We start from the raw sequence: 14860 nt of genomic DNA, 5'->3' as shown, positions 1-14860 counted from the left end.
GCACTGCAGGTGACTGTCCTTTTCTTCCTGTTTCCTCCTGTCTCTCACCCTCTATCGAATTAAATAAAATTTTTATATAGGGAGCAGTGGAGTCTTTGTGCAGGCACTGAGCCCCAGCAATAACCTGCTGGCAAAAATAAAGAAAGATAGAGAAAGAGAGAAAAGAGGAAGGGAGGGAAGGGGGAAGGGAGGGGGGAAAGGAAGGGGGAAGGGAAGGGGGAAGGGAAGGGAAGGGTGAAGGGAAGGGATGGGAAGGGGGAAGGGAAGGGAAGGGAAGGGAAGGGGAGGGGAGGGGAGGGGAGGGAAGGGGGGAGGGAAGGGAAGGGGAGGGGAGGGGAAGGGAAGGGAGGGAAGGGAAGGGAAGGGAAGGGAAGGGAAGGGAAGGGAAGGGAAGGGAAGGGAAGGGAAGGGAAGGGAAGGGAAGGGAAGGGAAGGGAAGGGAAGGGAAGGGAAGGGAAGGGAAGGGAAGGGAAGGGAAGGGAAGGGAAGGGAAGGGAAGGGGAAGGGAAGGGAAGGGAAGGGAAGGGAAGGGAAGGGAAGGGAAGGGAAGGGAAGGGAAGGGAAGGGAAGGGAAGGGAAGGGAAGGGAAGGGAAGGGAAGGGAAGGGAAGGGAAGGGAAGGGAAGGGAAGGGAAGAAAGCCAGAGCATCACTCTGGTATCTGCAGTCTGGGCACCAAACTCATGAACTCACACATGCAAGCCTTGTGCTCTACCAGTGAGCCGCTTATCATCAAGCATCCAGTCCGTGTGCAAATCTCAAGTCTCCTATTTTCTCATTAACAGCAAAAATTAAATTTTAAAAACAATTGTCTAAGTCTGAATCCAATATGGTTTAGTAATGACATACATCATTTAAGTATCTTCCTTATATATATCCTTTTTAAATTTTTCTTATATACCGAAGCACTCTGAGTTTTAAGTAGAGGATAGGACATAAGAGACAGGATTAGGGAAAGAAGCCCATATAAGGGGGGGGGGGGGATATCAGGAGCAAAAATATATTACTATAAAAGCAATAGGAACTTCATTGCATTCCTTAAACATGCAAACTCTGCATTCTTATTTTAGAAACACAGTGCACTACCCACTACCCACTTGTTATTATAATAATCTTTTCTGTATATCAGGTAAATTTCTGCATTGTCTTCATGAATCAGCTTTAGAAGTTACTCTCCAACTCCATAATATCATATTGCCCCTATCCTCCCTTGAAGGATGTATCATGTAGTGTTTATCATTTGTAAGAATTTATCTTATGATGAGTTGTCATGCTAGATGTTGGGCACAGAAGTGTAAATGAACTAAAATCCTTGCTCCTAATAAGTTCATTTTGAAGTTTTTTCTTTGTTAAAAATATATTTTAAAGTTTTCTGGCAAAAAGAAAAACAAACAAACAAAAGGCAATGTTATTCTCTGATCTGTAGATATTCACTTTCCCATATAAAATGGACTTTTTAGATCCTTTCCACATTAAGAGCCCTATTCTTTTCTGCTCTTCTACTTTTTGTTTCCTGTTCATTTATCACTTTGTATCTTACCACCCTTGAGCCACTAAGTTGCAGATACTAGCATGATGCCGACCAGACTTCCCTGGACACACAACCCACCAATGTGTCCTGGAACTCCGCTTCCCCAGAGCCCTTCCCCGCTAGGGAAAGAGAGAGACAGGCTGGGAGTATGGATTGACCTGTCAACGCCCATGTTCAGCGGGGAAGCAATTACAGAAGCCGGACCTTCCGCCTTCTGCATCCCACAATGTCCTTGGGTCCATACTCCCAGAGGGTTAAAGAATAGGAAAGCTATCAGGGGAGGGGATGGGAGACAGAGTTCTGGTGGTGGGAATTGTGTGAACCTGTACCCTTTTTATCCTATGGTTTTGTCAATAAAAAATAAAAAAATAAAATAAAATATAAATAATAAAAAATAAATAAATAAATTAATAATAATAAAAATAAAACACCTCGCCATTCCAGAGCCCTACTCCACTAGGGAAAGAGAGGAACAGGCTGGGAGTATGGTTGACCTGCCCATGCCCATGTCCAGCAGAGAAGCAATTACAGAAGCCAGAACTCCCATCTTCTGCATCCTCAAAAAGAATTTGATCAGTACTCCCAGTGGGGGAGAAATGATAGAGGGAAGGTGACCAGAGGGCTCTGAACTCCAACTCCATCAGGAACCAGAGAGAAAGGAGGAAAGAGGGAGGGACATTTGGATGTAGTAATAGGTGTACATGTGGCTTGGGAAGGAGAAGATGATGCAACCGTTTAAAAAAGGGCAAATATACACAGGTAGCTGTAGAAATAATAGTTAACCCATATCTGCAACCTTGGGAGAACTGTTGTAGCTTACAATGGAGGGACTGGGGAGTCAGAACTCTGGTGGTGGGAATAATACTTTTTATCATTACTGAAGGACCAAAGAGCACACTATAGAAAATGTGTAAGCCAATCAGATTTACAGATAATGCTTTTGGCCGGAGAAGTCATAGGAACATATTTTCATTCACTGAAGTGCTGGCAATATTTCCTAGGATTTGCTTTTAGCCACTGAAAGTTAACAAAAAATAAAAAGCTGTGCCTTCATATTTGCTATCCAGCATCTAATACAGACTCTTTTACACGATAAGCTCTCCTACCACTTGTACCTGTATGAGCAAGCCTTCTTTTCTTCTGTCTCCTCACAGTACTATCATGCAAGGTAAACGAGGCAATGTAAAGAAACAGGAGGTGAGGTTACTGCTGCTCAGCAAATAAATGGAGAGGAAATCATTTCCCATCCTTTGGGTAATCTTTCCAGGTACTTAGAAATAGTGTCTTTTTTTGTCCCTTTCAAAAAAAAATCACATCAGACTAAGTCTTAAATAACTTAGTACATAATTGTAGATTTATTTCTGCATCTGAATCCTTTTATCGTTTTTAATATTTGTATTGGGAGATTAATGGCTTACAGTAAATATGGTTGTTGATACATGTGCAAAGTTTCTCAATTTTCTGTGAAACACTTTCACCTCCAGCCTAGGTCCTCTTCTACCATCATGCACCGGAATCTGAACTTCTCCCCTCACCCTGAGTCCCTTACTTTGGTGTAATACACTAAACCCAGTACAAGTTCTACTTTGTGTTTACACCTTTCCGTTCTTATTTCTCAACTTCTGTCCATGAGTGAAATCATCCTGTATTCATCCTTCTCTTTCTGGCTTATCTCACTTAAGATGATTTCTTCAAGCTCCATCCAAGAGGTGAAGGTGAATTCATCATTTTTCATAGCTGAGTAGTATTCCATTGTGTATATACCACAACTTTATCACCCTACAGTTTTATAAGTCAGAATTCCAAAATTAAGTCTTGCTATGAAAAATTCATGATGTCAATATTCTTTGTTATTCTTTGTATACTTTCTAGGGAAGAATCTGCTTCTTTACTTTTTCCAGATACTGGTGATCCAAGCTTATTTTGGCTCATGACTCCTTACTCCATCTTGAGAGCCGGAAATATGGGGCTTCTTTTACACTTCCACTGTAGTCATAAGTTCTTAAACAAGAAATCAATCTACGTGGTAGAGATGTTGAAATAATGAACAACCAGCTACTCTGAAGAATCTAGTTGCTCTACCTGGAGATATTTGAATGTGATACATGAGCCAGTAGAGACTGAAGCAACTTCTAAGAAACATCAGAGGGCCCAATAAGAAAATATTTTCAGAAACAGGAACACCAGATGCACCTTGAATATTTGTTCAGGGGTATTTTATCATACCGCCTTACTATAGTATTTGTTAAGACCTCAGTCAAAACACCAATAGGTGAGGTATTCAGCAAAGAAGCTATTTTTCTAGTCATTTCTCTACCTGTACAATGAAACCTCTAAATAAAATTTAGACAGGGATCATATATTGCACCAAAGCCAAAGACTCTGGGGAAGTTTTGAAGGTGAGGGGGGCTTTGTAGTTCTGGTGAATGATAATGGGAAAGGACCTGGGTTGGGGGTGAAAATGTTCTGTAGATACTTGGTCATGGTGAGATGAGACATTTTACCCAGGTGTCAAGAACTGTATTGTAAACCATTACCTGCCCCCTCACTAAAGTGATAAACACACACACACACACAAATACTTAACTAGGTTGAGAAATAAAAAGTGTGTTTGCTTTTTTAATTTTTTAAATTATCTTTATTTATTGGATAGAGACAGTCAGAAATCGAGAGGGTGGTGGGAGAGAGAGAGAGAGAGAGAGACCTGCAGCCCTGCTTCACCACTTGCAAAGCTTTCCCCTTGCAGGTGGGGACCAGGGGCTCGAACCTGGGTCTTTGTGCATTGTAACATGTGCGCTCAACCAGGTGCACCACCACCTGGCCCCTCAGATACCATGTTTTTAAATGAACATCATCAATCATCCTTCCACTGTCTCTAGTTTTTCTTGTTGCATCTTTCTCTGTACCAAGAAGCTCTCAAGCTTGAATAAGAAATTGGTGCCCTCAGGAGGTCACCATAGCCTTCTTTCACTCTGTTTATCTGAGTCAGCCTCAGTTTCCTCCCTGACATAGCTGGGCTGGGATCACTTGCACAGGACTGTCGGCAAATTTTTCTAAAAGGATTTTGCAGGAGCAAATGGCAAGAAACACTGTGGTGCTGTCATCTTAAGTCTCCTTTGGAAAGGAGTGAGACAAATGATATGTAAGATAAGTTCTTTGGATGGGTAGGTTGGCAGCACTGAAACTATCTTTGTGAATTAAAAAAAAAAAGTCTGCTTTATCATTCCACTTAAATGCCAGAGAACAGTGAACAGTGTGAATGTACCTCCTATAAAAAGTAAATAATAGTCTTGTCATTTCCTTTTCTAGGCTGTAAAACAGGGGGTGGGGGGGGGCTAAGATCCCAAATAGAGCTAATTAAATTTTGAGTCAGGTGTTTTAGTAGAAAACTGCTAGCAGACTGATTCAGTGAATCTTATCCAGTATTTTAATTCCTTGGTACAAAGAAAAGGTGAGTATTGCCCTAGACTGAAGAACAAAGGAACTTATAAATTACATAAACTGTGAATCACAAAGACACTAAAGCTAAGTCTAATTTTACTGTGGAACATTGATATTTGGCCAACAAATACTTTATTTGGTCTACCTCATTCTCAGTGTGAGTTATACTGTTATACTACGTAACTGGTTAAGAGCCTCTACTCAAAACTACTTTCATTTGTCTTACACCAACTTTTAGCACCACATTTCTTGGCATCAGATTTCAAGCATGATGAGACTTTAACCTTCTTTGAGAAAGCTTCCTTCAAAGTCAACAAGTAGAAACGATGACAGTGGCATTTATGGGCAAGCTCTACAAGACCATAAATTGCAGTCTCAGGACATAATTTTTAAGGTTCACACTGAGTTGACTTCAAATTTGTGTTCATATTGTAGAAAATAAGAACATTTGAGCTGTGGCATCACTTAAGAGAAACTACGTGTTAGGCTTTCTGTTAGTTGTACCAGTGGGTGGGTATCTTGTGGCTAGTGACTTTTATTTCACCAAAGTGCTAATGGAAAAAAAAAAAAAAACCAGAGGGGAGCCAGGCGATAGCGCAGCGGGTTAAGCACACACGGTGCAAAGCACAAGGACCTGCGTAAGGATCTCGGTTCGAGCCCCCAGCTCTCCACCTGCAAGGGAGTCGCTTCACAGGCGACTTTTTCTCCCGCTCTCTGTCTTCCCCTCTTCTCTCGATTTCTCTCTGTCCTATCTAACAATGACGACATCAATAACAACAACGATAACTACAACAACAATAGAAAAAAACAAGAGCAACAAAAAGGGGAAAATATATAAATATTTTAAAAAGTAAACAGAGAACAATCACCTAGTTAATTTTTATGACTGCAGACAGGTTTTTTTTTTCTTTTTTTCTTTTTCCTCTGCTTAGAAGTCTTTCACTCTTATTTCCTAACAAATCCTCATGGCAGTCAGCTAAAAGATACAAACCATCATCTGCCTGGTCTGGATTCCACATGTTGCTTACCAATGCTAGTGACATTTGTACATTATGCATAGAACATGCAAGTTTAAAATGGTTACTAGATGCTTTGACAACTCCCGTCAACACTAACAGCAAAAGTTGCCAGATGTTGCTTAGGGGCTCCTAATATCATACAAGGCTTTCTTTATCCTGTTTTAATTTTTTTGGACAAGACTGGCCAGTTGGTTTTATGCTGTGTGGGTGGACAGAAGCTAGTCAGTTCAAAGTTAACTTGGAGGATCATTCTTTCGAGCTGATTGTGACTATAAAAACAACAACCAAGTTTTTAGGAGTTACTGACAGCTATCCTGGGACTGCCACAGCAGTAAAGCTTAGGAGGTAGCTATTGCTTAAGATAGTATGACAATGAACTTTTAAAAATAATTTGCTGGGGCCAGGTGGTGACGCACCTGGCCAAGCGCACACATTACAGTACACGAGGACCCAGGTTCAAGTCCCTGACCCCATCTGCAGGGGAAAAGCTTCACAAGTGGTGAAGTAGAGCTGCAGGTGTCTCTCTGTTTCTCTCCTCTATCTCCCCCTCCTCTTTCAATTTCTTTCTGTCTCTGTCCAATAATACATAAAACTTAAAATAATAATAATAATAATTTGCTAAAATTTTACAAAAACTATAAGATTCCATATCCTCCATCAAAATCTCATGCACTATCCCGACACAGTTTTCAGAGTCCTAGAGATAGCTTGGTTACAAATTTTCTGTGAATTGGGTTAGTCATTTATATTTCACTCCTACAAAACAAGACCCAGAGTATGCTGGAATCCTGGGCTCACTTGCCCATTTCTTTGTGTTTAACTCCTTGAGTTGAAAGGTTATTTTTCATTTTTGTAATAGCAGTACCTAGCAAAACATTTGGAACACAGTCTGTGTTTAACAAATTAATATTACAAATACATAGAGACCAGGAAGCATCTTTTATTCCCAAGGACTTTACATATTTTCTATTTAATATTAGACATATATAAAATCTCGATGCTGATTCAACTCCCTAAAGATGTTTTTTCTGCTTTTTATTGATTACATAAGTAGTTAATGTTTATTACAGAAGCTCAAATGATATATAAGCCATAAAAAGAAAATGAAACTCAACAGGATCATCACCACCACCAAAGCACGAATAATGACAGTGCTCCATGCAGAAGATATCAGACACATTTTGGTTTGTCCTGTGTGTGTGTGTGTGTGTGTGTGTGTGTGTGTGTGTGTGTGTGTGTGTGTTAATCTCTAGACCATCTCCTACTGACCAGTCTTCTAAGCCAAATAAATGAGGTCCATGCCTTACTGTTCAAAGAGTCATTGGTCAAATTGCTGGTTCAAGATGGATGAACATTAACACAGGCACACTATGTGCTAGCTACTTATTTACTATGTCAGATTCTTTCACACAGATAAGAAAATAGCTATTTACTGGGAAATGAGGTATCTCCTTTACATCTTCCTAAGTGTCTTGAGATCAAAATTACAACTGCTTTGCAACTAGGAAAAGCAAGATGTAGTAACATGGACTATTCCCCAAAGTGCTTTATCAAAGAGTAAAAGGAATACCTCCCCCCCAAAGTAAAACATCCAAAAGCACAAAAGAAACACTCCTCTCCCCCCTAAAAAATTTACTGCTAACTTCACAATAGTTTGTACTGTATTAAGAATAAAACAACAAAACCCCTCAAGCTTCTTAGTAACTAGAGAGATGTACTACAAGGACTTTTTTTATAATATTTATTTTTTATTATTTTAAAATTCTTTGCAGAGTACTACTCAGATCTATCTTGTGGTGGTATGGGCAATTGAACCTGGGACACTAGAGCCTCAGGCATGAGAGAGTTTCTTTTCATAACCATTGTGCTATCTCCCCCACCCCCACTAGGACTCTTGGCTACTAGTTCTTCTTAGATGGCCTTCTGTATCCAACATAGCACAAGATGAAAAGAAGTCATTGGAAGAACAAGACACTGGACAGATAAGAGGACTTTAACGGTGGCGGAAAGCCATATAAAGTTAACTGATTGCCGTCTCTGCTTTTCATACCAATTCCTAAAGCAGGTTCCATTGGGACCATCAGTCCTTGATCATAGGGATTACACCTAGAATTAGGAATGATTTCTCTGACTAACCACCTTTTTCAAACAGCATACCAAGACAAAGAGTTTTTTACCCAGCTGCCCCAAACACCCTTTCAAAGTCAAGACGATGCCTCTGAACTAGAAGAAAAGCTGATAGACTTCATGGATCAGGCTGCTATCAAATACAGAATGGAATTTTAAAAGCTTTTAGTCTGAGATGTCCATGGCTTTGATCACATTGTTATTCAAGTAGCACCTTCTGCTGGTAGAAAGGGGGTTGCCAAAAGAAAAAATAATAATAAACAAAAGCTCCACAAAAACAATCCACTGGATTTTTACTTAAATACCAGCAAGCGTTTCTCAAATGCAGGCTAGTTCGATCCCTAGCATTTTTAGTTCCAGGGAAAGAACACAAATGAAGGCCACTGGCCTGCTGCTCGGCCCTATAGAAGGTCTGTCATGCAGATGTAAAGCTATCCCAAGGGGCCTGGTGGTGGTGCACTTGGTTGAGTGCACATGCTACAATGCACAAAGACTCAGGTTCAAGACCCTGGTCCCCACCTGCTTTGCAAGTGGTAAAACAGTGCTGCAGATGCCTCTCTGTCTTTGTCCTCCTCTATGACCCCCTTCCCTCTCAATTTCTGGCTATCTCCATCCAATAAATAAAGATAATCAAACAATTTTAATTAAAAAAAAAAAACTAAGACTATCCTGACTCACAGTCCAAGTGTGATCAACAAAATCCTGACCTTGAACCCCACTCCCCACTTCCCTCATACAATTATCAATATCTACACTTTCAGTCACACCCAGACATAAGCATACCACCCAATTCCTAAGTTGTTTCAGGCATGTTTGTGTTTCCTATTTTCCCTGGCTATGGTTCTATAAAGCCGACAGAAGGTTGCCCTGGTAGAAAAGAAGTCCAAACTCAGGATAACGTATATATCTTTCACACTTTTTTTTTTTTTTTGCCTCCAGGGTTGTTGGTAAGGATCAGTGTCTACACTATGAATCCACTGCTCCTGGAGGTCATTGTTTCTATTTTTGTTGTCTTTGTTGTTTTGTTGTTGTTGTTATTGTTATTACTCCTGGATAGACAGAGAGAAATCAAGAGAGGAGGAGTTAAGACAGAGAAGGGGAGATAAAGACAGACAGCTTCACTGCTTGCAAAGTGACACCCCTGAAGGTGGGGAGCCTGGGATCAAACCAGGATCCTTATAGTGGTTCTTGTGCTTCGCATTTTTACTATTGCTGCCGCCAACACCCACACCCCCAGCATAAATATCTTAAGGTTGAATTTGGTAGACTGACCTTTTTAAGTTTCTGGGTTTTTTTTTTAATTAATTTTTTTTTTTTGCACACAAAAATAATGGGACTCTGCACGTTTGTAATTTCACTGCTACAAACTAACTCATTGATTCATTCATTTATTCCATAATACCAGAGCTTTCCCTGGGCTTATGCACTCCCATATAGTGTGAGGGCTTGAACCTTGCTCACATTATAGCAAGGTGCTCGTCCTAAAAGTGAGCTACTTTTCTGGCCCATATCTCTTTATTTGAAATCATATACTTCAATGGCTCAGGAAAATATTATTCTGCTGACATAGGACAAAAAAATAAAAGGCAAAGGAAATCCCTAAATGAATTATTATTTTTCAATTTTTAAAATATTTATTTATTCCCTTTTGTTGCTCTTGTTTTATTGTTGTAGTTATTGTTGTTATTGATGTTGTCATTGTTGGATAGGACAGAGAGAAATTGAGAGGGGAGGGGAAGACAGAGAGGGAGAGAGAAAGACAGACAACTGCAGACCTGCTTCACCACTTGTGAAGCAACTCCCCTGCAGGTGGGGAGCCAGGGGCTCCAACTGGGATCCTTAGGCCGGTCCTTGTGCTTTGCGCTGTGTGCACTTAACCAGCTGTGCTACCGTCCAACTCCCCCTAAGTGAATTCTTATTCCCCCTAAATTCAGGCAGAGGTCAGGTATGTAGGACAGGAGATTTTTTTTAAAATGACAAATTATAGTATTTACTGTCGACTGTAAAATATTAATCCACCAATAAAGAAATTTTTTTTAAAAGTAGGTTTAGAACCCAAAGTGGAAGCACTTAGCATCAGGCAAATTCTATTGGACTGTTTCACCACAACAATAACAGGACAGAGTTTGAAACTGGAGAGGTGTGACTGCAAATCTTAGCACAGCCAATGCCAGTTTAAAGGAATTTTTCTCTAATCTTACTTCTTCATTTGATAATGGGACAAAATGATGTTGCAGCAGAGATGTGATGTGGATGTAAACTATGCAGTACAGTGCCTTTAATAAATAATATTTATGGCTGGGAAGACAGCATAATGGTTATGCAAAAACCTGTCAAGGCTGAGGCTCTGAAGTCCCAGGTTCAATCCCCAGAACCACCATAAGCCAGAACTGAACAGTGTTCTGGTGTCTCTCTGTCAGCATCTTTCCCTTTGCATCTTCTCTCTCTCGCTAAAATAAAATAAATAAAATACATAAAAATAATATTTACTACTCTGGTTAGGCATTTTAATGCTACCTCAGGGATTTGGATGGTTATGTTATTTTATTAGCCATCACTTTATGTCCATGCTTCCCATCTGAAATCAAGTTTACTCTCTGAATGGTAAGGACTTTGGATGCCATTTGATAAATAAGTTAAAACTTCTTTGAAAGACAATAATTCTGTTTCTATTAGGTTTCTAACCTTACACAGGTTTTCAAAATAAAAATCGAAAAAGAAGCTAGCTCAAAAAGCATTCCCTTAATCTTGTTACTTAGTATGCCTATTTCGTTCAAAACCAACATTAGAATGAGTTCATGTATTTTACAGAAATCAATTTATAACAGTGACTGGCTCTCTTTTATTTCAGTGCCTCTTGGTTCTAAGCAGCATGATTTTATCTTGCACACATCTACTATATGGATTATCTGGATAAACATCTGAGAGAATAATCAGTCTAAGCTTCCCCTCCCCCATGCAACAGCTAAAGAGACTGAGGTGTAGACCAAGATATCTCAAGTCCTAGCCCCTGCCACTCACAGCCTGCTAGAGTCTGAACACCAAACAGCTCCTTTCTGCCTCTCCCCTAGCCATCCTCCATAGACTCTCAAAAGAAAGTTCTATGTGTCACTTATGCCAAGTACTAATGCCTCTCTGGCTTTTAATCCTTTGGAGGAGATATGCTTTTTCATATGCATGTGCTCTCTCAAAAGACTTATCACAGCTCATATTTTGCTGCAAATTTAATTGAGAATAGCTCCTGCTAAATTTTCTTCTGTTGCTATACATAGATTGTTCTTGGTGGATGGAAAAACCACCACCAAATGTGAAGAAGCTCAGTTTACTGAGATTTGGCTCATGGATTATTTCTCTATAAAACCACACTGAATCAAAACCCAAATACTGCTGCAAAATAAACCACGGCCTCTGACATGTAATGTTTTAAAATGTGGCAGGATAAAATCCAATGTACGCAGCATTACAAAGGTACTTCACAACTGTATTTTTCTTGGCACTAAGACATATTAACACATTTAGAACCCTGTGTGTTCTGAGCTTTATAAAGCATGGGCTGGTCAGACCAACAAAAGAAGCTATGTTTATACTTGCAATGATCTGCTGTATTACCTGCCTGAATCATTGCTGTAGCCCAGAGACTTTGAACTGGAAATAAGGCAAAGTAGACATTTTATAGACCCCTGTGGGGCAGCAGTTCACAGACTAGTAGCCTCAGGGTATATACCACCAAATGCCAACCACAACACTTCACCCCTAATGTCCTTTAAGAAACTTATTCAGAGAAACGGAAAATAAGGAAAAGCTATTTGTGGGGTGGGGTAGGGGATGGAGGGTGAAGGGTGTGGGGTGAGGGAGAGAAAGAAAAAAGCATGCCTAAAAATATTTCCTAGAAAAAGACATATTTCAAATTTGGTGAGTTTTAGTTTAATAAGGTGTAAGTGTAGTATAACAATGACCAAAATTTCTATCATTAAAAAAGCAAAAAACATGGTAAATCCTGGTAAAAACACACCTATACATACAACCTAAAGATACGCGAGTGTGGGGTGCTTCCCTTGGGGACAGAGGGTAAGTTCTTGCCAGGACTGTAGTTGTATATTAAAGAGAAAGTACAATTATGAACCAGGTAAACGCTTAGATAGACAGCTAGTTTGGGATTGGGAAGGCAGTAACTCCTTGCGGGTAAAATAAAACAGTGTCTATGAGACAGACATACTTGAAACATTCAGAAAAATATCTTGTTATTTCTTTCCATATATAATATGCCATATGACACCATAGTTAAGTCTGCTCCTGCTGCTGCTACATAGAAAAAATTACATCAAGCTGTTGGTTTCCATGAGATCTGGACAGAAGCAAAACAACACAACAGAGAGGAGCTTTAGCTCTTTCCTTCAGAGCAAGAAAAAGAGCAGGACTGAACACTCATCCTCTCTGCAGTCAGCAGCTACAGTGAGGACTTTGCAGCAGACCCAGCTGAGGACTGAAAGGCAGCTTCATGGTAATTAGTAACAGGAATAGGAAACTAGAGAGAGCAGACACAAGTTACGCTAATGCAGCCTCAAGTCAGGCTTTCTGCCTTGGTGGGTGCTGCTTCGGGAACAGAGTACAGCTCTTTCCCTGGGATCCAGTCTTTCCTGCTCTCTCACACACATCAACAGGCATGCCGAATGCAGATCTCCAGTTCTTATCCTATCCTGGCCAGATGCACAGATTACCACCATACGGAGTTTCACAACCATCACCACAATGACAATTATTCACAGCCTCTCAGTTCTCGTCACACAAAAGATTGCCATTTGAATCTTGCCTCGTTCAGGTTCAGCTCTGTTGGAGCTGGTTACCAGGCAAACAATCTGTTTTAAGGTTTGCAGATCGCTGGGGATGGTGAGCTGGGGGGGGGGGGGAGGGAGGAAAAGGAGGTGGACAAACCACCTTGTACATACCTCCTTGTGGCAGCTTAGAAAAACACAAATTCGTGACAAAGAGACATGTTCTTTTCAAAGCTCATTTAACAAATGAAACTGACAAAATGAAACCCGAGAAACTTTAGCAACCAAAGAAAGCAGCCTTCCAAGGATCCAGGTGAATAATTGATCTGCAGGGTTTTGTTTCATCTTTAAAGCAATTGTATTCATTAAAAGCAATTGTGGAATGTGTCAGAAGCCCAAACACTGACACATTTCTGACAGTCAGTGCATATTCACAACTACAGATTCGTTTGTCAAGCTTATTCTACAACAATGATTAGCAGCAAAGCCAGGGAACTTACCGAGCACAAAATTATTGAAACAAAGCAGGGAGAAGGCAGGAGGTCCTAAAGGCAGCTGATCTGTCTCCGTGGTGCCAGGTTCTCCAGGCTGCCGTCCGGTTCACACTTGCCTCTCTAACTAAGACTCCTCCAACTGAACTCACTGGAAACCTGATGAATTATAAAGCAGCCCCTCCTAGCCTCTCATATTGTACATCACAGGGGGTGGCCAGGCAGCATCCTTGCTCTCTGAGTGTATGCATTTCCCTGGAACTCATTCTGATAAATACATCAGCCTCAGAAGCAGCAGCAGCAGTCATTGGTGTCTGGGATGGAACAGCATTCACCAATGAGATTCTTTCCCACCATCAGTAGCAGGCCCCCACTCTCCACCGGCGTTCCCCCATACCTTATTAAGGTGGATCCACCCAAGCCTGGGGGAGGGCAGGCAAGGATGGCAAAATGTAGAGACAAGCCCCAGCATAGCAAACGCATACAGAATGAGGCAGAGTACTCGGCGCTAATCCTCATAACTACTGGGTAGTGATCAGTTCTTGGATTTTGCATACTATATCATAGCCCACCAAGCACTGGTGCTTTACCTGAGCCTCTGGCCACCAGTCAACCTACAGCATAAATAAGCCAGCCTGCTTCAAAGAAGCTAAGTAGCCTTGTTCAGTGTTCACTGTAACTGAAGGATGCAAGGAGCCCCAGAGTCGAAGGAGTTCAGCCCACTCACTGGTTAAATGAAGAACCCTTAGCAAGTGAGACAGTGCTTTGCCCACACCTGTTTCCAAGTGTGATCTGAGCTTGAACTCCAAAGCCTGCCTTCTGACTGAATGCTAAGAGCAGAGTCTTGGGTTGGAGGAACTGGTAGTGGACAAGACTTGCATGTGAGAGGTTTCCAAATTTGATGCCAGGCACCACCCACAGACAAAACTAAGTGCTGCACTAGTCAGGGAAAAGAAAAAAAAAAAAAAAGAGTATATCCTCCTATGCTAAAGCTACAACAAAGAAACACTGAAAATAGAAATACTTGTAGAAATGAAAAGCAATATAACTGCTTGAGCAAAAATCATTGTCAAACTGTAAAGAGGAAGAGTTTCCTCTCTCAATACAGCCAATAACTTCCCATCCTCAAAATGTGCTAGAAGCAATAATAGGTACTCTGGGGCACTTTTTTTTTTTTTGCCTCCAGAGTTATTTCTGGGGCTTGGTGGGTGCCTGCACTACAAATCTACTGCTCCTGGCAGACATTTTTCCATTTTATTTGCTAGGACAGAGAAATTGAGAGAGGAGGGATATATATATATATATGGAGAGAGAGAGCGCGCGAGAGAGATCGGCAGACCTGCTTCACCACTTGTGAAGTGTTGTCATCTTATATGCTAGGCAGTGTCCTAGGGGCTTTGACTCATTTAGTCCTCAAAACATTCCTGTAAGTACTATTTCGAGCAACACACAAAGAAACCAAGATTCAGAGAGGTTAGCAA

General features: G+C 40.8%; 1 protein-coding gene across 15 annotated transcripts in view; it reads right to left on the bottom strand.

The window, feature by feature from the left end:
• Nucleotides 1-14860, bottom strand: part of DLG2 (discs large MAGUK scaffold protein 2) — a 1912587-nt gene that overhangs the window by 189065 nt on the left and 1708662 nt on the right. The window contains exon 1 of one of the 15 annotated variants that reach the window (XM_060176803.1): nucleotides 13389-13647. The exons of the other annotated variants lie outside the window; for them this stretch is intronic. The gene's annotated coding sequence lies outside the window, so the exon portion shown is untranslated. Of the gene's footprint in view, nucleotides 1-13388; nucleotides 13648-14860 lie in introns of those variants that run through there. 15 annotated transcript variants of the gene reach the window in all.

Source organism: Erinaceus europaeus, chromosome 17, assembly GCF_950295315.1.
Source record: "Erinaceus europaeus chromosome 17, mEriEur2.1, whole genome shotgun sequence".
NCBI classification, from domain to species: domain Eukaryota; kingdom Metazoa; phylum Chordata; class Mammalia; order Eulipotyphla; family Erinaceidae; genus Erinaceus; species Erinaceus europaeus.
This window is presented reverse-complemented; position numbering and strand designations above follow the sequence as displayed.